This window comes from Phascolarctos cinereus, unplaced genomic scaffold, assembly GCF_003287225.1.
Source record: "Phascolarctos cinereus isolate Bilbo 61053 unplaced genomic scaffold, phaCin_HiC Scaffold_4;HRSCAF=312, whole genome shotgun sequence".
In the NCBI taxonomy this organism is placed as follows: domain Eukaryota; kingdom Metazoa; phylum Chordata; class Mammalia; order Diprotodontia; family Phascolarctidae; genus Phascolarctos; species Phascolarctos cinereus.
In genome coordinates, this window is record NW_027555847.1 from 510,872,902 (window position 1) to 510,894,357 (window position 21,456).

Genomic DNA, 21,456 nt, shown 5'->3' on the forward strand with positions numbered 1-21,456 from the left:
ACTCCAGTTTTGATGGAGAAGAAAAGCAAGATTTGGAAGGCAATTCTAGATTTTTCCGTGTTCCCTCTCTTAGGGGAGGGGGGACAGGAGATGAGAAAGGAGATGAAAGGATAGGAAGAGGGATACTTGTAGAAAGGGGAATAAGGCAGGTTGTTACCCTCTTCTCCACTTCAAAAATACGGCCCTATTATTATTCTTAACGGATTTGTTTAGTGTCAGTACAGCAGATGATTATCTGAATTCTGTTTTTTAAAACTAAAAACAATTCTCTGGAGGCAGTTGCTCTTTCAGACTTAATTTTATGCTAACAGTGCTTTTAAGACTTCAAATATAAGACATATTAATGCAAAACCTATTCACAGCATTCACCTTGAGCTTCCCAAAAGAGTGCAGGGGGCATACCACACATTGGTTATACTTCCATAAACTAATTTTTAACATTTCTTGGGTTCCATTCCATTTAGATAATTAGAGTTCTATTACATAATCAACTACAGAAAATTGAAGTAAAGATGCAAAATGAGAGAACAAGCAAGGAATTTAAATGGGTAACCAAAGCAAATAGTGAAAATGAATTCTGAATTCTGTCTCCATCTATATATCTTGAGCAGGGCATTATGATCCACCCTAGGGAGCACCTTAGTTTCTGTATCTGTTTCTAATGCCTTGGGTACTTCAAATACCTGTGTGCATGTGTGTTTGTACACACATCTGACGATGTTCCTGTGATACCATCTATAGCGTGTACCTTTTATGAACAGTGCTGAACATGGGGCAGCTAGGTGGCACAGTGGATAGAACACTGACCCTGGAATCAGGAGGACCTGAGTTCAAATCCGGCCTCAGACACTTGACACTTACTAGCCCCGTGACCCTGCAGAAGTCACTTCACCCCACTGCCTAGCCAAAAATGAAATAAAATAAAAAAGAATAGTGCTGAATAGTACTTAGTAAAAGATAATGTGTGAACTTAGAAAACACAGTGTCCCTTAACAATATTCTAATGAAAGTGTATTTATTCTATCTAATGTTACCAGCTTGATATCATTAGGTAGAATACATATCATCAAACATCTACTGAATACCTATTTATCTACATGTAGAACACTGAACCAACTATTATTTATCTCTGTTGACTTTAATGACACGTTTCAATGCTTAATTTTGCCTTCAGACTCACTTATTTTCAGTCATCTCTAAAATATAGAGGGCTTTAAGGGATTCCTACTGCCCAGAACTGATTTTCAACCAAGGTTCTCTATAAAACAGTTTAGTTACAAGTCACATTACTGCTGGAGAAAGGGAGAAGAAGGAATTACAAAATAAGGTCCTACCAATTAAGCACCGTCAAATTATTGTAAGTGGGGTGGGAAGAAAGGTCTATATAATAAGAGATTTCTTCTTGGATAAATCTCTATTTCTTCCTTCCTTCTGTTTCTATTTTCTTAAACGAAATTTGACTAAATATTCTCAGACTGTAGAACCTTATATTTGGTAACAGAGGAAAATATTCTACACAGGGCAGCTAGCTGGCACAGTGAATAGAGCACTGGGCTTGAAATCAGTAAGACTCATTTTCCTGAGCTCAAATTTGGTCTCAGACACTTACTAGCTTTGTAACCCTGGGTAAGTGACTTAACCCTGTTTGCCTCAGACACTTATCTGTAAAATGAGCTGGAGAACAAAAGAGCAAATCACTGCCATATCTTTGCCAAGAAAACCCCAAATGGGGTCACGAAGAATTTGACACGACTGAACAGCTCTACACAAAAACCCACACATTTATCTGCTAGTGCATAAGAGATAATATAGTGACCTGTGGGATGTTTGGTTTTTTTAAGCCATTAAAAAACAAATTGTGTTACACTGGACTTTGTTAATAAGGGTGCTTCTTTGTATATGGCAGAGCATAAAATCAGATAAGTAAAAGCATAGAAGAATTGTCAGCCCATAAAGGGAACTTCTCCTTGACCCATTCTGCAATGCTCCATAAGACATAAAACTATGAGTTTTATCTTAACAGAAGCATGCTACTTCACTATTTACCATAGCCCTGAGCTGACTCACATTTTATTTGACAAGTACTAGAAAGCCAGAAATGGTGTATGTATAATTTTTTCAGAACATATCTAGGCTTGTAAAACTCCCACTGATTTCTGACAAGATAGCAATAGTACCTTTGCTGAATTTTCTGCCTCTCCTCAATTTTTCTATTGTCAGAAATGGGCTGTCTTTCCAGGCTCATTTTTCTCAATATAGACAACTGATTTATAACTACTCGTGAAACAAAAATTATCTAAATAAAATTGTCTGATGATCAAGAACCTACAGCTTATTTTTTTTTACATTCAAAGCAAATAACTTCCTTTCTGCTTTAACCAAACTGTCCACCTTTTCTAAATGAGTACCTGATATGAATTACTAATATGAAAAGTTTCAAAAAAAAAATTTCAAGGCAAAAACATTAAAATGGATAGGTAAGGGAAGAACTGTCTTAATTTTTAAATGACATGCATATCTGAAAAATATTGTCTTATTCAAACAATTTATATCCAAACTAAACCTCCCAAACATTTTGGGTATGCATGCTCCCTACCTAGACCATAGAGAACCATTAACAGGCCAAATGCCCTTACAACAAACAGGATAACATTTCTGTATTGGGGGAAAAAAATTGCCAAACCATAATTAATCAATGGTTCATTTATTCTTAATGTTTTATACACCAAAATTAGAGCACAATAACAAAAGTATCGTGAAGTCAGCTCATCATAATGTAATAGGATTTAATGGATGGCATAACTGAATGATAATTTATTAACTAGGACCTTGGTGGCTCAAAGCACTCCCAAAGTATATAATTTACACAATAAGACACATTTTACTTAGTATTAGACCTTCTACCGCCACAGTCCTAAATGTCAGTAATATGTCTTGATTTTTCTTCTTTCTAGTTTTTATAAATACATCTTGAAGTTTTCAAACCAAGAAATAAATAATAGCACAATGTCAAAAAATATTAAAAATGTGTTGATATATGCCTTTAAGGTTTCCTAGAAAAGAACACTACTGTAAAGAATGATTCATTTTATAGTAACTTTAAATGGGGCATCATAAAATCACAAAAGATTTTATTTTACAGAATCTAGTAGAATCTGTTTACAATCTATTTTAAAAACCTCAAACTTTCTTTAAGGAGATTAAAAAAATGTTCATTGGGAAAGAAGCTCAAACTCCAAGTAGAATCTTTATGCAAAAACAAGATAGTCAAGGTATTTTACACAAGCTTGGGCAATGTATGATGTCACTCAGTAGGCATAAGGATGGTTTCAGCAGACTTCTATCTCTTGCTACCAGCAGGCACATTTGCTATAAACTGTTTTCATATTCCTGAAGTACTATTTTGGACAATTTCTCACTTATAAACTACATAAGATCTAATACAGATGAACCACCTTACCCTCAAACATGGTCATGACATCAAAACTTCATCTTTCTAAGTATAACCCTCAGTTTAAAAAAAAAAAGATAAAAATTTCCAATTTTGAAGGGATGGTTTTTAACTTAAATAGTATTAATGGAAGAATGGCTTTAACAAAGAAATATAATTATACTATTATACAATATTACATAATAAATATAGTATAATAATATAATATAATTTATAATATGCTGGCATAATAGTATAGTATATTATTATACAATAAATCTAGTATAAACAGTATAATATAGTATAATATAATTACATAATAACATATTATACATTATGCAATAAACCTAGTATAAATAGTATAGCATAATAGTATAATATGTAATAGCATAATAGTATGGTATAAATAGAATAATAATATACTTTGTACAATAAATATAGCATAAATCATATAATATAATAACATACTATTATCTAATATTATACAATAGCCAAATTCATCTTTTTTTCAATAAAACAAATCAATGAATATGTTCTTCTGAATGAGCATCATCATCTTCATGTAGTAAAGAGTACATTCAGGTTAATTTCCAAATAAATTCAAATTAATTGAATAAACTAGACAAATCAAAGAATGAAAAAAGATCCTGACTCTGCTTTAGAAAGAAACTAAAAATGACCAAAGCAGATTTAAATGTTCTTCTCTCTCCATGGGATATCAAAATTATGGCTTAACAGCTTTTGAGAGAACTAAAATTACAACTATGTAAAGCCTTATCTTAAGGAGTTTGGCAGAAGGAGCTAAGGAGCGAGATGGATAGAACTCTGGGCCTGGGGTAAGGAGGACCTCAGTGCAAACCCAACCTTAAGCACTTAATAACTATGTGACCCTGGGCAAGTCACATAATCTATTTTTGCCTTAGTTTCCTCAACCGTAAAAGAGTAACCTCTACCACCTTCCAGGATTGTTCTGAGGATCAAATGAGATATTTGTAAGCATTTAGCAGAGTGCCTGGCACATAATAGGTGTTCAATAAACATTTGTTTTCTTCTTTATCTGCTATCTTGTAAGTATAAAAGGAAAGATTCTAAAGACTTAATATAAACTAAATGACATCTAACCTTTTCTGATTTCGAAACCAAATATAAAACATCTGATTACTAATGGAAAAAGACAAGTAACAATCTGATGCTCTACCAAAGTGTAATTGTATGTAATTTATAAAAGTTTCATTTTCTTTAACTGTGACTCATCTCACATTCTTTTTACTTTGTTCATGTTTATTCATGTACTTTGATACTATCGTACTCTGATTTCTAAGACTGGTCCTATTCATCATTATCAGAGAAATATAAAGATTCAGCTTGTGAGAATATTTGCAGAAAATATGCAACAACAAAAATTGTGGGTGTGATTTTCTTTCCCCCAACCCCCACCCTAATTAAGGGGGTATGGAATTCTGCAACACTGGAACTCCACTCCTTGGTTCCCTAGTTGAGTGGACCTAGACATAAATAAAAGAAACATTAATACAGCCATTCTGCTTGACACCAGAACCCCGAAAGCTCCAAGGAATACCAATGCAAAGTGGCAGGACAAATGTCATCCATAGCTAAAGACAATTAATGACTTGGAAGATAACTGACCAGACTTATAATAAACCTAATCATTTAACAATATCAGATATATTTTTTGCTGTTCAGTTGTTTTTCAGTCGTGTCCAACTCTTTGTGACCCCATTTGGCCTTTTCTTGGCAAAGATACTGGGATGGTTTGCTATGTCCTCCAACTTATTTTACAGATGAGGAAACTGAGGCAAACAGGATCAAGTGACTTGTCCACAGTCACTCAGCTAGTGTCTAAGGCTGGCTCTGAACTCAGGTCTTACTGACTCCAGCCCCAGCATTCTATCCACTGAACCACCAAGCTGCTTTTGAGATATATTTAGTTGATAAGAATTCCTAACACATAAATCAAGTGTTTGCTTTTGGAAAAAATAAGTTAATAAAGAAAAATTAAACAACTCAGAGGAATGATAAATAGCCTTTCTCCTAACAACTCTGTCAGCCAAATAATAATCTTAGGCCTAGGGCAGACTTTGCAAATACAGGCTCTAATCTACCAACATGTATCTACCAACATCTATATTATTTCAGTCCATACCATTTTAAACACAGAAATACTTCAATATATGTAAATGCTTTTTCCTTCTCTATTTGCATATTTTATTTTTAGATCCAAACTATATAAACAGGGCCGTACCGAAAACATTGAGAAATTTCTCCCTTCTTTTCCTACAAAAAACCCAAAAAACAAAAAACCACAAAAAAAACCCAATAGCAATCTAACCTGAATGGTAATAAGCAATTAAAAAAAAAAACCTTGAGACACAGAGTTCCAAACCATAAATATCTGATATTTCCTGACATGAGATAGGAAAAAAAAATGATTTCAAACTAAAAGAGCACCTCTTCAGATCCTTTAAGGGAAAAAATAAAAAGCCTACACCAGTCTGCTCTCCTGAAGAGAGCTAAGACATAGCAAGTTTGGAAGCTAAACCAATTTTATAGCTAATTATTCTCTGCATATGAATGCCCTTTTAAGTTGATCTAGGACAGCAACCTGGTCCTACCAGGCTCCCCTACATAGAGTAAAAACTTAGAAAATGTTAAGACAGATAAATGATGAATTAACAAGAAATTGAACTAGTCAACATGTAGACTAGGGCAAAGTCAAGATCGCTTTTGTAATCCTCTAGAAATATTTTGCTATGACTCTGTTTGGAAGTTTTAAATACTACCCTATCAAATTCCCCTGCAACTACATACAACCCATATCTCAATATAACAAAAGTTTCCCAATACTACTGCTTTTTGACTTTTTTTTTTAAACTCGCTATTACCAAGTAAAAAGAAACAGCCCAGAAGAGCAGGACCAGGTAGGTCTATAGGCACTGTTCCTGTTCATACGTACTTTCCATAGATGCATGTACACTGGTCTCATTTCTATGTCTACCGTATAAAGACATCTACTTGATCCCTAAAAGCTCAATTTAGTATAGTATTTGAATTACTGTTATCTGATTCATGTGGGAGGCTTTTCCATTTTTCTGTGGTCTCCAAATTGTTTTATGAAATAAAATATGACATATTAGAAAAAATTCTATCCAATCAAAACCCATCGTTAATATTGAGGATATCTCTGTCTAGTCAGAGCTTGTGGTTGTACCAAACTTAGTAATATTAAGGAACAGTTTGATAGAAGAGAAAGGGAGGATCCTGATATGAGAGAGAATCAGCTCTAGCAAAGATTTCCTGGGAGTGCCCTTGGCACAGAGATCAGCTGTATAGTCTTAAGCACCATTTCAACTTTAATAGCTTATTAGAGATTGAGGTAATAGTGTCCAAATGAGAAAAATATTCTATTTTCCATCTATCTGCTAGCCTCCTGCAAATTTCCTCTGTGAATGCTCTCAAATTGATACAGTTCAAGTAGGTCCTCCTCCAAACTTTCTATAGGCTTGATATCCTTTCCATTGCTTTCCATTATTTTGAAGGTTGATATTGCTTGTCATCTTCCAGCATCCTCCTTAGTTAAGCTTTACAAATGAGTCTATATTTCGACCTAGCCTTGCTTCTGCAGTCACGTCTCTCAGCTCAGCAAGAAGATCGAGTTATTTTCTGGTTAAGGCAGTTTTGTGGCCTCTTTTTGACCTTTTCAACTATGATGAATGCTGTGCATCAGAAAAGGTCAATTTGAAACTACAACAATTTTTCATAATATGAAGAATTTTTCTCATATTTACCCCTTTTATTAATTTGATGTTAATTTTGACCTTTGCTCCAAGGGCCTGATGTTCTGACTGGGCAGTGATCAGTCATTTCCTATTAGCATAAATCAGTTTCATTTTTTTGTGTATATGATATAGTTGAGCGCACATCATGTCTACCATCCTTTAACCTCCTTCGAGAAGAAAGTATTATGATAGAGTCACCTGTGGCTTCTGAAAATATGAAAAGCCTATTTTCCAATATATTTTTCACCATCCTTTCCCATGCCCACCTTCACAATGAAGTCACTGAGAATTCTCTTCTGGTCAGACTAAATGCACTTGGTCTGGGAAACCACACTTTAGGAAGGGCATTGACAAGTTGGAGCTTTAATTTTATAACAATAACAACAATAATAACCAAAGGCAGCATTCTGTGTTTGTGCCACATTCCTCTGCAAGACTGTAATTTGAGAAGGCAGGAAACATATCTTACCAGAACTCTATATTTTCTCTTTGCACACAACAGTTAAGTAATAAATATTTGCTGGACTGATCAATCAATCAATCCAGGCACTGTGCTAAGTGTTGAGAATGTGATTACTATATTACACTGCATTGTGTTGTGTTGTATTGTATTGCATTGTATCACAACATCTGAGAAAACCTATTCCTCATAGGGATGGCTCAAACTGTTGAAGTTTTTCTGTACTGATCTTAAACCTCCCTCTTTGTAATTTTGTCATAGTCATGAATTTGAAGCTACAAGGGAGATTATTCCTAGTTTTGGGTGCTGATCTGAACAAATATAATTCCCTTCTTCATATAACTGCTTCTCAAATAACTGAAGACAGCTATCATATTTCCCTTAATTTTTTCATCTCCAGGCTAAAATTTTGAAGTTTATCAATTGAGAATCATAGGCCACATCTCATAATACTCTTCATGTTCTTCTGAAAATGTTCCAGTTTAGAGAGAGAAAAAACATTATTTAGAGGTACAAAAGACCTAGAATCTGAAGAGAAATAATGAAAAAAGTAAGACTGGAAGAAGATTAGTACTCAGACTTCAAATTATACCACAAGGCTTCAATCAAAAGTATTTAGTACTAGTTAAAAAATAAAAGGTAGCTAGGTGGCTCATCAGGCAGAGTGCCAAGCCTGGCGTTGAGAAGTCTGAGTTCAAATCCAGCCTCATACGCTTACTACCTATATGACCTTGAGCAAGTCATTTAACCTCTGTTTGCTTCAGTTTCCTCATCTATAAAATAAGGACAATAGTAGCACCTACCTCTCAGAATTGTTGTTAGTAGCATCTACCTCTCAGAATTGTTGTTAGGGTTAAATGAGATAATAATTGTAAAGAGTTTAGAGTGCCTGGCACATAGCGTTCAGCAATATATTTCAAAAACCTAACTTATTTGGGGAAGAACCACCATAAAAAAAATTAGATGAGAAGTAGAAGGGGTGATTTTTACACATATGGCCAGGAGAAGAATTCTCAATGAAGAAAGGGGCATAAGCAGTCACCAAAGTTTAAAAAAAAAAGTATATGAAATTGAAAAAAAAATCTGCATAAAGAAAAATCAATGCAACTATGATTAAAAGGGAAGTGCTCAACTGGAAAAAAATTCTTTGAATCAAATTTCTCGGTATTCAGCCTCTTCTTGAAGACTTCCAGAATGGGGAAATCACTCCACAATATCAGTTATATATTAGAGTTTTCTGTGTTGTGCCTTGCCCACCTCTAAACTAGTAATCTAGTAGAAGGATAAGACATGAACACAAATAAATATTATATTCACCAAATATTATTGTGCTGTGATTTCCTCATTATAGGAGGTTTCCAAATAAAGGCTGGTTGCCAACTCTTCAGGAATATTATAGGACATTTTGATTCTATTATAGGCTACAGTAAATTGACTTCTGATGGACAGTATTTTAATTTTCAGTTTCTATGATTCTAATTATAACTGAATTAGAATTGCTTACTATGAATGACCACATAAAAACATATTTCAAAATATTAATAGCACGATAATTCTAAATTAAAACAATTTTAGAAATCATTTAGGCAAGCCAGTTAACCTCCCTGTACTTTAAATTTCCTTGTTTATAAGATGAGAGAGTTGCTTTTAGATAGCCTCTGAAGTCCCTTCCAGCTCTGTGTGTGTGTGTGTGTGTGTGACAGAGAGAGAGAGAGAGACAGAGAGACAGAGAAACAGTGAAAGAGAAATAGAAAGTGAGATAATGAGTATAAAACATAAAACCCTCACATCATGCAAATTGGCAAAGATGATAAGAAATGCAGGCTGAAGAGACTATGGGAAAAGAGGAATGCTATTAATAGGCTAGGAATTGATCTACCCATTCTAGATATTAATCTGGAAATATGATAAGGTATATAAACTGTTCGCATTAAACATATAACATATCATAACAAACAAGAACCAAGTTTCAACTATATAAAATATATGGTAGCACTCTTTGTTGTAGCAAAGAACTGGACGCTAAGTAGATGCCTATCGACTGGGGAATGGCTGCAAAAACTAAGAGATATGAAGGAAATATTATGATGTGAGAAATTATAAATATGAAGAATTCAGAGAAACATAAGAAGACATGAAATATTTATGTATTGTGAAATCACGAAAACTAAAAGATCAATACACAGAATGACTATAACAACATCAACGAATAGATCACTTGGAGGGAATCCAACACTGAGCAACAGAAACACCAGTGAAGATCCTGGTAAAGAGATAATGAAGCATGCTTATCTCCTCGTGGCAGGGAAGAGGGCAACTATTAAAACAAAGTGTTGTATATTTAGCTATATACAGAAATTTTATTCGGATGTTTTTGCTTTTCTGTTTTGTTTTGTCAAACGAGATAGCAGAGGTTATCTTTTGTCCTGAAATAACACATTTAAAAACAAAAAGACTGCTCTTAGTACAGTATAATCAGGCACACAGTAGGCACCTAATAAAAGCTTGCTGACTTGACAAACATAATTAATCACCACTTTTCCCAACCCCACGAAGTAGTCTGGTTGCAAACTGGTGCAAACTTGGCACTGTGCTATGCTTTATGCTTGTTGACTTTTGTTATTTTGTATGCCAAAATCAAGACTGTCATGTGGTTAATAAGAATTTATAATATACCTCTTTCATGACAGAGATATGCATATATAAAGCTCAATAATTCTTTTAAAGGGTCAGGGAGGTGACACATTGGATAGAGTACCTGGCCAGGAGTCAGGAAGATTGATTGTTCCAAGTTCAAATCTGGCCTAAGACACTTACTAGTTGTGTGACCCTGGACAAGTCACTTTACTCTGCCTCAGTTTCCTCATTTGTAAAATGAACCGGAGAAGGAAATAGCAAACTGCTCCAGTATCTTTACCAAGAAAACCCCAGTGGGGTGATGAAGAGTCAGGCACAACTGAAAAACAACTGAAGTGAATTCTTTGACATCCATTTTTTTAATATCCATATTCATAATAAATCAGCTTATGCTTTATCAAAAAAGGAGATAATGTTGGTTTTTTTTTTTAACTGGTTTGCTGCCATCATGATCTCCTCTCACCATGACTGTCAAAATAGCCTCTTGATTGGTTTCTTGCCTCTCTCCAAACCTGCACAGAGCCATCAAAGTGATATTCCTAAAGCACAGATCCGACCACATCACTCCCTGGCTCCAAAAAGCTAATTGTTTCCCTTTTGCCTATACAATCAAATATAAATTCCTTTGTTTTAAGTTTAAATTCCTACATTATTTGATCCTGGCCCACATTTTCAGGCACATTACATGTCACTTTTGTTCACAAACTCTATATTCCATCTAAATTGGCCTACTTTCTGTTCCTGTATCCTGACAATTTACCTTGATTTCTTGTCTTAGCCCTTGAACAGATTTTCTCTCACCTAAAATCCCTAGTCCCTTCAAAGCTCATGTACTATTGCATGCATGATGCCATTCCCTATTTCCTTGCAAAATGGCATTGTTTCATTCTTCCTGCTTGCATTTCCAGGGCATAGCAGGGCGTGTAGTAGCTTCTTAATGTATATGTATTGATTTATCTCACTCAGCTACTAGCATCCATCTGCCTAAAATTACTTTGCATTTTCCTTGTATACTCTTTGTATTTACTCATATATGTGCATCTTATTTCCTTGGACAGACTATAAATTCATTGAGGGTAGATATGATTTCATTTTTCTCTTGAAATCCCCAAACCCTCACACAGCTCCTGGCAATAAGAATTAGTGGGATGCCTTTCCCAAGCCTTCTCAATTCTAATACCTTTCCTCTTATAATTACTTCCTATTTTTCCTATATATAGTTTGTATCTGTTAGTTGGCTTGCTATCTCTCCCATTAGATTGTGAGTTCCTTAGGGCAGCAACTGTCTTCTGTCTCTTTTGTATCCTTGGTGCTTAGCACAATGCCTAACACATAGTAGGCATTAATAAATACCTACTGAGTGACTTTCAGGCATATAGGAGGTGATTAATAAATGCCTGTTGATTCATTACTTTCTAGGTAAGTGGTGGGTAATTCAAATCTAGGAGTGTGTGTGTGTGTGTAAGGCACTGTACTAGTTGAAGATACAAATAGAGATGATTTGGAATGTGTGTGTGCACGCCTGCGCACACGTGCACACACGTATATGACTGTGCTAGCTGAGGGATATAAAGATGAGTGTGATTTAGTACATGTCATTAATGATCTAACAATGCAGTAAGCAAATATATACAAATATAGATGATTTAGAATGGGTGTGTGTGCATGCATAAAGCACTGTACTAGCTGAAGATAAAAAGATGAGGGTGATTTAGTACATGTCATTAATGACCTAATAATGTAATAAGGGAAAAAAAAGACATATATACAAGCAGAGATGACGGAGGGGCGGGGGACAGAAACAGGGGAATGTGACTTCACTGTTAAACAGAGCTCCCAAAGACAAAATTCCATGTACAAATATAGAATGATACCTTCTTTGACTTACAAGAGCTGATAGGCCATTGAAAGGCTATGATTTGCCCATTATCACACAGGTAGTATAAGCCAGAGATGGGGACCTGAATCTACTCTGAAACTCTCCACTCTCCACTCTGAAACAATCTATGATTCTCTATCCATTACACCATGCAAATTCTCTTAGAATGATTTGCTTGGGAAAAACCTCCCAGCTTAAATTCTTGTCGGGAAAAAGCCACCATCATTCCAAATATGTAACATAAAATGTTAGTTAAAAATAAACTGCTCCTATGTTGTACTAATGAAATGCTAAGTATTAATAACTAAATCTTTTAAACTCACACTTTGACAAATTAAATTTTTAATTCTGAACTTCAGGTTAAGTCACCCAAAGGAAATTTGGGCAAATGCAAAAAAAAGAAAATTCAAGCTATTTATGCATTGATGCAGCGCTCGACAAAGCACCTGGCACTTTAGACCAAAAGTCACTCAAGCTTTGAAAATTAAAGCTCAGAACATTTAAAATGGCATTGTAATATACTTCAGAGTCTTATCATTTGTGTTTCCTGACATATACGCTTCAATTCACAACTTTGCTATGAGTTTAAAGTGCTTAATAGGCTATATACACACTAATTACAGAATATTAAAGTTAATTACTTTTTCAAAATGAAAACCTGTAGACTATAGCAATCATTTTCATCAAAATGGTCTGTGTTTGTTAGTAAAAACCTTAATGAATACAGATCAAGATGATTCCTACACCCCTGGGCAGCAGATTTAATATTGGAGATGTTAAGGAAATGAGAGGGTGTTTTAAAGGGCTTAGCATGTAGGCCTTCCAATTGTTATTCCTAAGTGTCATCACACAAGGAAATAAAGTTAATTACAATTTTCTTCAGCCTTGCAAATTCTTCATCGGTCTGATTTTTCAAGATAAAGAGTTAGTCATTCAGTTATAAAAAAAGAGACCTTGCTTCAGCTGATGAATCATTTCACCTATGAAAGGATAGAGGTATGAAATAAAAATTCAGATAATTTCACAGAATCAAAATGCAATGCTTGCATATAAGAGGGGCTCAATAAATATCTACTGAATGAATGAATGAATTCACTGGGTTTGGACAGAACAGCCATTTTTTGCTGGCCATGTTTCTGGATTATGGCTGTCCTATTAGCTACTCAACCAAAAACTTCAAAAGGAAATGGAAAGAATTTTAATTAAGCTCCTACAGGAGATGGAAAATTTGCAAATGGGATTTATTTTTCCATTCATTCCATGAAAAGAAACAGACAAAATAGAAACACATTTTCTGCACAGATAATTAAATCACCTACAAGACAAAGCACAAGGTAATTGCCTTTATAATCCCTTTACTGCATATTTTAAAACAAATCACAAAGTTCTATGCACTTTGGGCATCTAACCCTACCTAGTCCACACATCCCCTCCCACAACACACACACACACACACACACACACACACACACACACACACACACACACACACACACGGACAAACTGCTATAAAAAGGTTTGTACGTACAGATCCTTTTTTTCTTTCTTTGATCTCTTTGGGAAATAAGCCTACTAATATTATCACTGTGGCAATGGTATCCCTGGATATTATGGGTATTTGACTTATCAGCAATATCTGATATGATTTTCTCCACTCTATATGTCTACCTTTGTTAATTTGATTCATGCAAAAACATTTTCATTTTACATAGTGTTTCCCCCTCATTTTCCTTGTATTTGTTTTTTAAATGAATTTTATTATTTTGACTAGTTCTATAGGTGATTTATAAATACATCACTAAATCTATAAATTAACTTAGATGTTGGTGTTATTTTCATTGTGTTGGCATAATGAAAACATTAGAGGTGACTATCCAATTATTTAAGTCCCTCTTCATTTCTGTAAAGAGTTATAATTAGAGTTATATAAATATTATATAGGGACAGCTAGGTGTGTTAAGTGGATAGAATGCAGGCGTGGTGTTAGAAAGACTTAGCTTCCCAAATTTCAAATCTGACCTCAGATACTTACTAGTGGTATGCCTCTAGGAAAGTTACCTAACCTTGTTTGCCTCAGTTTCTTCATCTGTAAAATGAGCTGGAGAAGGAAATGGTAACCCACTTCAATATCTCTGCCAAAAAAACCTCCTAAATAGGGTCAGGAAGAGTCAGACATGATTGAAAAGCCACTGAACAGCAAAAATCTTATACATATCTTGGAAGGATAACTCCAAGATATTTTATGCATTTTGTAGTTCTTTTGAACAGAATTTCTTTTCATTTCTTTATATTTTTTTATACAATTATACAGAAATGCTGATAATTTTACCTAGTATTTTGATACTTTGATGGTACCATTAAAAGTCTCAGGGCAGCTAGGTAGCCCAGTGGATAGGGCACAGGCCCTGAAGTCAGGAGGACCGGAGTTCAAATCTGGCCTCAGACTAAGCACTTGACACTCACTAGCTGTGTGACCCTGGGCAAGTCACTTTAACCCAACTGCCTTAAAAAAAAAGTCTCTAATAATTTCTTCACTTCACTTCACCACAATGCCATCTACAAATAAAGATTGTTTTCCCTCTTCTATGCAATTGTTTGAACCTCTGCTTTTGGTTTGTGTCTTATTGCTAGAGCTAACCTATCTAGAACTATGTAAAATAATAGCAGGGAGAGGAGATATTTCTGCTTTTTCTCTACTTGCACAAGAAAAAATTTCAGGGTTTCTTTACTACAAAGAATACTACTTCCTAATAACAAATAGATGCTACTGATCACAGTAAAGGAGGCTGCTTCCCCGCCTATTCTTTTTAGTTGTTTTTACGTAAATGTGCACTGCCATTTGTCAAATGCTTGTTTTTCTGTCTTTTTTTTAAATAATGTTGTTTTTGTTTCTAGGATTAGATTGTTTTTAAGTCAAAAATAATAATTTAACTAAAAAAAGAAAGGAAAAGGAAAAAAAACATACATTTATGTAGTGCCTACTATGTGCCAGGCACCGTGCTAAGCACTTTTTAAAAATTTTAATCTCATATGATCATCACAACAATCCCAGAAAGGTAGTACTCTTATGGATCTGAGGCAGAGGTTTTATGACTTGCTGAGGGTCACACAACCAGTAAGTTTCTGAAAATGGAGTCTTCCTGACTCCAGTCTTGCCACTCTATTCACTGCTCCACCTAGCTATCTGTGAAAAAAATAGCTTTCAAACAAAATACACAGAATTCCACAGCATGGCCAAATTTGTGAAGCAAATGACTGGGAAACCTTCTGCTACAGCTGTGCAGCTATTATGCCTTTCACCAATTAGATTGCTGAAGCAAAGAAACAAAGCCCCACCATGTTCCTATTTTATTATCCTGTGTAAGTGGCCTGTAATTTTAAGTATCTGTAGCTGGAAAATTAGCCTCTATCAGGATGTACTCAATAAACCGGATTAGAAGATCTCATATTATTGGCAAAAAAGTCTGAGTCTTCCTGAAAGTTATTGCACTAAGGTAGTTTGTTGCTTACAATTTCATAGAGATTTGGAGATAGAAGTAACTTTAAAGACTATCTAGCACCCAATCTGTCTAATTTTATAGATATGGTGATAAATCAAATGATAAAGCCAGTTCTTAAACTACAGTCTTGTGATTCCTAGGCCAATGCTTTGTTTTGGTTTGTTTTAAATAAGTTTTCACTGAAGTCTTTTGCTTCTTACATGACCATAATTTCCCTCCCCATGCCAAAGAGCCATTCCATGCAAAAAAAAAAAAAAACCAGATTTAAAGACAAGTATTTTTAAAAACAAATAAATTGAGGGGAGAAAACTATACTTTAAACTAATCAATACATCTAAATAATATGAAAATATATGCAATGTGCATACGTCATTTTCCCACCTCTGTCAAAAGATGGAGCATGTCTTCTCATTTCTCTTTTATTGAGCCCTGCTTGTTTTTTATAACATTCACTTTTGATTTTTTTCTTTGTGATTGTTCTGTATATATTGGTGTATTCATTTGCATATTGTTTTCTTGGTAATGCTTACTTCACTGTGAATGAGTTCATACTGGTATATAGTAATGTACCAAAATTTGTTTAAGCCATTCCCCAACTGATTTTGTTCCCAATTCTTTGTTATCAAAAAGTGGTGCTATACATATTTTGGTGTATATGGAGATTTCTTCTTATCAATGGTCTTCTTGGGTATGAGCCTAGTAAATGGAATCTCTGGGTCAAAGGGCATGGACATTTTAGTCATTTTATTTGCATAGTTCCAAACTGCTTTCCAAAATGGTAATACAGCTCTGCCAACAATACAGTGGTGTGTCTTATTGTTATCTTTGCCAATATGAAGGGAGAGTGAAGTGATAAATTAGGATGTTTTTTTTAATTTGCATTTCTCTTATTGTTGGGATATTCTAGAGCATTTTTTCTTGATCATGGCTCTTAATATTGGCAATTTTTTTATAAGAATTCTTTTTCATATTCTTTGACCACTTACCTATTGGAGAATTGATTCTGGTTTTACACACACACATATTTATTTTGTGTATACACACACAGAGGCTACATATTTTCCAAATATATGCTTAGGCCATCACAACTATCCCATTCAAATTAGCTTTTCCTTAAACTTCAAGTAACGAAGATTAGAGCATTAAAAATTTTTGAGGTGAACCTTTGACAAAGAAAAATAGTGCCAAAAATAAAAAAATAAATAAAAATATCTCAGAAGTAGGGTAGAACCCAAACCAGGATTCTGTGATGAAGACTGAGAAAACCATTTATGTCTTGTGAAAAGAAATAAGTAAAAAAACAATATCTTTTTTAGGAACTATTCTTGGAAAGACCTCACTTTTGACCCAGTGAGAATTCTTCCTTTGGGTGTCCCATACGGATACGGTATTCTGCCATCTTGTGGTCCAAAAAGAATGGAAGAGCCTGCTATTCTTTTTTTTTCCCCTAATTGCTTAAAATTCTCCTATATTTTGTCTCTAAATTCCTACCTAAGTTCTAGGATTTCATCTTACTTTTAGTGGTGAAGACATTTATTAAGGAAAAAGGAAACTTGAATTGTCCTAATGGATTCTTATTTCACGTCCCACTGTATACTTGGATCAGGTCTCTTCAATTCAGCTTTTAAAAGTATTTGTTGTTGTTTTGAGAATAGGCTTCTATCACTTAAATAAGGCTAGAATTTTAGAGCCTGCATTTTTCCTGTGGCCCACCTTCTTCATTTTCACCATTCCATGTCATCAAGGAACAGTACGATATACTAGACTTGTAAGTTAAGAAAACTGTAGTTTAAATCCCACTTCAACCATTTATGAGTTGTATAATTAAAAACAAGTCACTCTATCCTCAGAGCCACAGTTCCTCTTCTATAAATAAGGTTAATAATACTTGCACTACCAGGATTGTCATAAGAAAAGTGCTTTGCAAACTTAAAGTAGCAAGATCTATAAATGGGAACTACAGTCAATTCTCAACATTCACCATTTAACTTTTGTGACTTCAAGCATTCACATGATTTTATTAGTAATCTCATTTTCATTTTCACATTAGCAGCTATGAATAGTAGAGAAAAAAAAAATGAGAGACACTGATGTGCACAAATTTGTGGAGCAGTTGGTATCCTACTAAGTACTTCCCTGCTCTTGCTCACCCTACCATTGTAAAGAACTCTCTGCACATTTACTGCATATTTTCATCATTTGCTTTTAAAACTCAAGTTCTACATTGCAATTATGCCTTCACAGTGTAATGCAAGTCTTTGTGAATTACAACAGATATCTGAGATTATTCTGTCCAATTCTTTCATTTTATAGACAAGGAAAATGGGAGTCAGAAAATTTGACTGACTTGGTCAAGATCACATGGTAAATGTGAGACAGACCATGGGTAAAAATCCATAGATACCAACTGCAAGTGTGCAGATCTTTACACGATACCACTTGTTTCTGTAGACTCTTCTGAATCTACAATTCCATAGCATAGTTTCAACATCATCTGATAGTAGTGACTAAAGCCCCAGCAATCTCTCCTTTGGTTTTCAGAGGGTGACCAGGATAGAGAGGTTTACAGCAATATAGTATATAGAACACCCCCCTCACACTGCTATCTGACACAGTGGAAGGTAAGATTCAGGTTAAAAAACAAGTTTTAGTTTTAAGAGTTTTATTTGCTGTACAGTATTTATAATATTGTGGATTTCACATGTTATGAAAAGTGAATGTTTTCTGAAATCAATGTGCATTTTCAATTGAGATGTTAGCACAAAAGGTCACAGAATTCTAGGAAATTACTAGCAAAAAAAATACTTTGCTTGTTACCAATTTTATTTTGTGTACTGCATTTTATGGATTATTTTATGGTTACTTGTGTTAAGAAAAGGGCATATTATAAGAATTAAAGTTTTGTTATAAAGAATTGTATGTAGGAAAATGTATTTTCAGCAATCTCTAACAAAAGATTATGGTTTTTGGTGGTCATGGGAACACAACCCTCTATTTACCATAGGTTCAGTGTATCAACATTTAAGTTTTTTACTTTCATGTCATTTTCTAGGAACAGTACCCCTAATGAAAGTTTAGGCTTGACTGTATTATTATTCAGTTCACAGGATTATGGATTTAGAGGTGGAAGGGATTTAAAATAGATCTGGCATATCTCATTTTACAGATGGGAAAACTGAGTTCCCCAGAGATTTTATGAGTTGCTCAATATCACATAAGTAGTACATGGCTAGCTATTTGAATCCAAGTTCAAACTCCCAATCCAAAGATCTTTACATTATACAACAATGCCTCCTGTTCTCATAGCTAAACAGATTAGGTTCCAATAGCCATAGTCATATGTTTAGCAAAACAAATGACTCACGTGTGAAAGATACTGTGTTCAAATAAATCTGTTTGTGATGTGGGTATTTTAGAAAATGCATGGTCTGCAAGTCAAAAGTCAAAGGTTCTTACCCCACTGCTGCAACTGATTTGTGACCTGTGACATGGTCATTTAAGCCTAGGCTTTCTATGAAAATTAAGTTACAAGCATCGAACCAATCAGAGTCTTTGTGAATGAGAACAGATATATGAGATTATTTAGTCTAACTCTTTCACTTTATAGACAATGAAAATGGGACTCAGAAAACTCGACTGACTTGGTCAAGATCACAGGGTTAATTTGTGACAGGCCATGAGTAAAAATCCATAGATACCAACTGCAAGTCTGGAAATCTTTACACAATACCACTTGTTTCTGTAGACCCTACTGAATCTAAGATTCTATAGCACAGTTCAAACCAAGTATTAAAACTTCCTTCAGTTTTATGTGCCAAACTTGCATGTATTTATGCACTTTGTACTTAGAGAAGTGCTGTAAAGAAAAATGGAATGCTGAATTGCTTACTGCTAGGGATTTAGCATGCAAAGGCATTCCACATATCTCTTGCTTAATAGAAGAGATGTATTTCTGAACAGTCCAATGAATTTATTTCCCCAGTTGACTTTAACTATGTAAGAAACTTAAAAAAAATAATTTTTAACCTAGATATAATAAAATTATATTTAAGAATATGACAAGTGTTTTCAAATTGCAATTAAAAAGAAAAGGAACTCAAACAGCATTATCACTACCACCTAAAACAACACTAATATAAAACTTGATAAACCACAAAATAACACCTGAACATGAAAATATAATACCAGAAAACACAGCATGTACTAGTGGCATAGTGTTACTCTGTGTGGATGTGTGTGTACCAGACTTCTGTATGTACCTCATAGTAAACTGATCAATACTACAGATACTAGAAGTGGTTCAAAGGATATTGTACTGACTCTGTCTACATGACATAGATTCTTCTTTAGAAAATTAATGTTCCCATGACAACAAAGTAGTCTCCAATGCCTCCATTTGAATTTTCTCTCAAATATGAATTTAGAATTAATAGCAGATATCTTTCTACTAGGCAAGGAGAATAGTCAATGTTCCTTGACCAAGAACAGTTTTTCCAAAAAGCAGGAAATTTTCAAAATAGAAATCAATATTATATCTTGTCAGAGATTGTCATGGTCGCTCAGATTATAGAAGAAAACTTGCACATTCCTATATTTTCTGGTGACAAAGTCAGCATTTAAATCCCTCTGTCTATGACCCAAGAACAGACAAATTCACAGTCTGTCATAAAGGATGTTCTACCATGGGAACATTTAGAGCCCTGGGACATATTTTTTCACCTTGGTACTATCCATTTATTTTGGCATTAACAGTTACAAAATCATGAACATTTATCAAAGATTACTAAATAACTCAGGTGGACAAATTCTGCTATAATTAGAATACTGTCCACTGAACATTTTGTCCAAAAGTTTTTCAAAAGACAAAAGGATATCCCCGTTCAAAGATTCTCGAGGTCTATGAACATTTACGTTTAGGGGACAGTAGTTCTAAGAATTTCTTCCCCCATCCCCATTCCACTCCAAACAATTTTATTGGCAAAAAACTATTTTGCCTTTTTCTTTTAAAAGAAAAAGACCAAATATATTGTGATCCAATTCAAGATGAAAAATAAGAAATGAAGTATTTTCAAAATCAACCAAAACACCAATCTCTTTGCCTGTTATTGTGAATGCCCCTATTAACATGGCACTACAAAATCTTTGCACTGAAATCCACTACACTATTCACTTTAAAGCAAGATAACTTCTTGCATGTATCTCCAGCAAAAACTGTCAGCAGGCCCTTCACTGACGTGAATTTTTTTTCTGTGCAAACATCTGAAAATGCCTCAACATTTGAGAAAAGGCTTTTGTAGGTCAAAGCATAAGACAACTTCCATGTGCAGAAATATGGCCGAATCCTACCAACTAGGTAGTTAATCCTGACCATGCATTACTCAGATGGCCAACAAATCATTTAAGTAAAATGCTTATAATTAAGATACAAAAACATGTTGACTGTCAACACCTAGCAATAAAACTTGCTACCTAGTTTTAAATGAAGAAAAGATGAAAAATCAGGCTTCTTGTATATAATCCTAGATGCTAACTCAAATGATTGTATGGAATGCTATTTTTTAAGTACATTTCTGAGTAATAACTAGATCTCTTGGTACAAGTAAAGCCAATAAAACTGTACACATGGAATAAATCTGCAAACATACGTAGTTTGCCAGAATTTGCATAAACTATACTTGAGCTCAGTAGGTTTTATATTAATACTACCCTTTGTTCAAGAATCTTGGACCAAAATCTCCCTCAAAACCCAAACC

At 34.4% G+C, this 21,456-nt stretch overlaps 1 protein-coding gene across 1 annotated transcript in view; it reads right to left on the reverse strand.

The window, feature by feature from the left end:
* EPB41L3 (erythrocyte membrane protein band 4.1 like 3) overlaps nucleotides 1-21,456 on the reverse strand; it is a 169,752-nt gene that overhangs the window by 74,860 nt on the left and 73,436 nt on the right.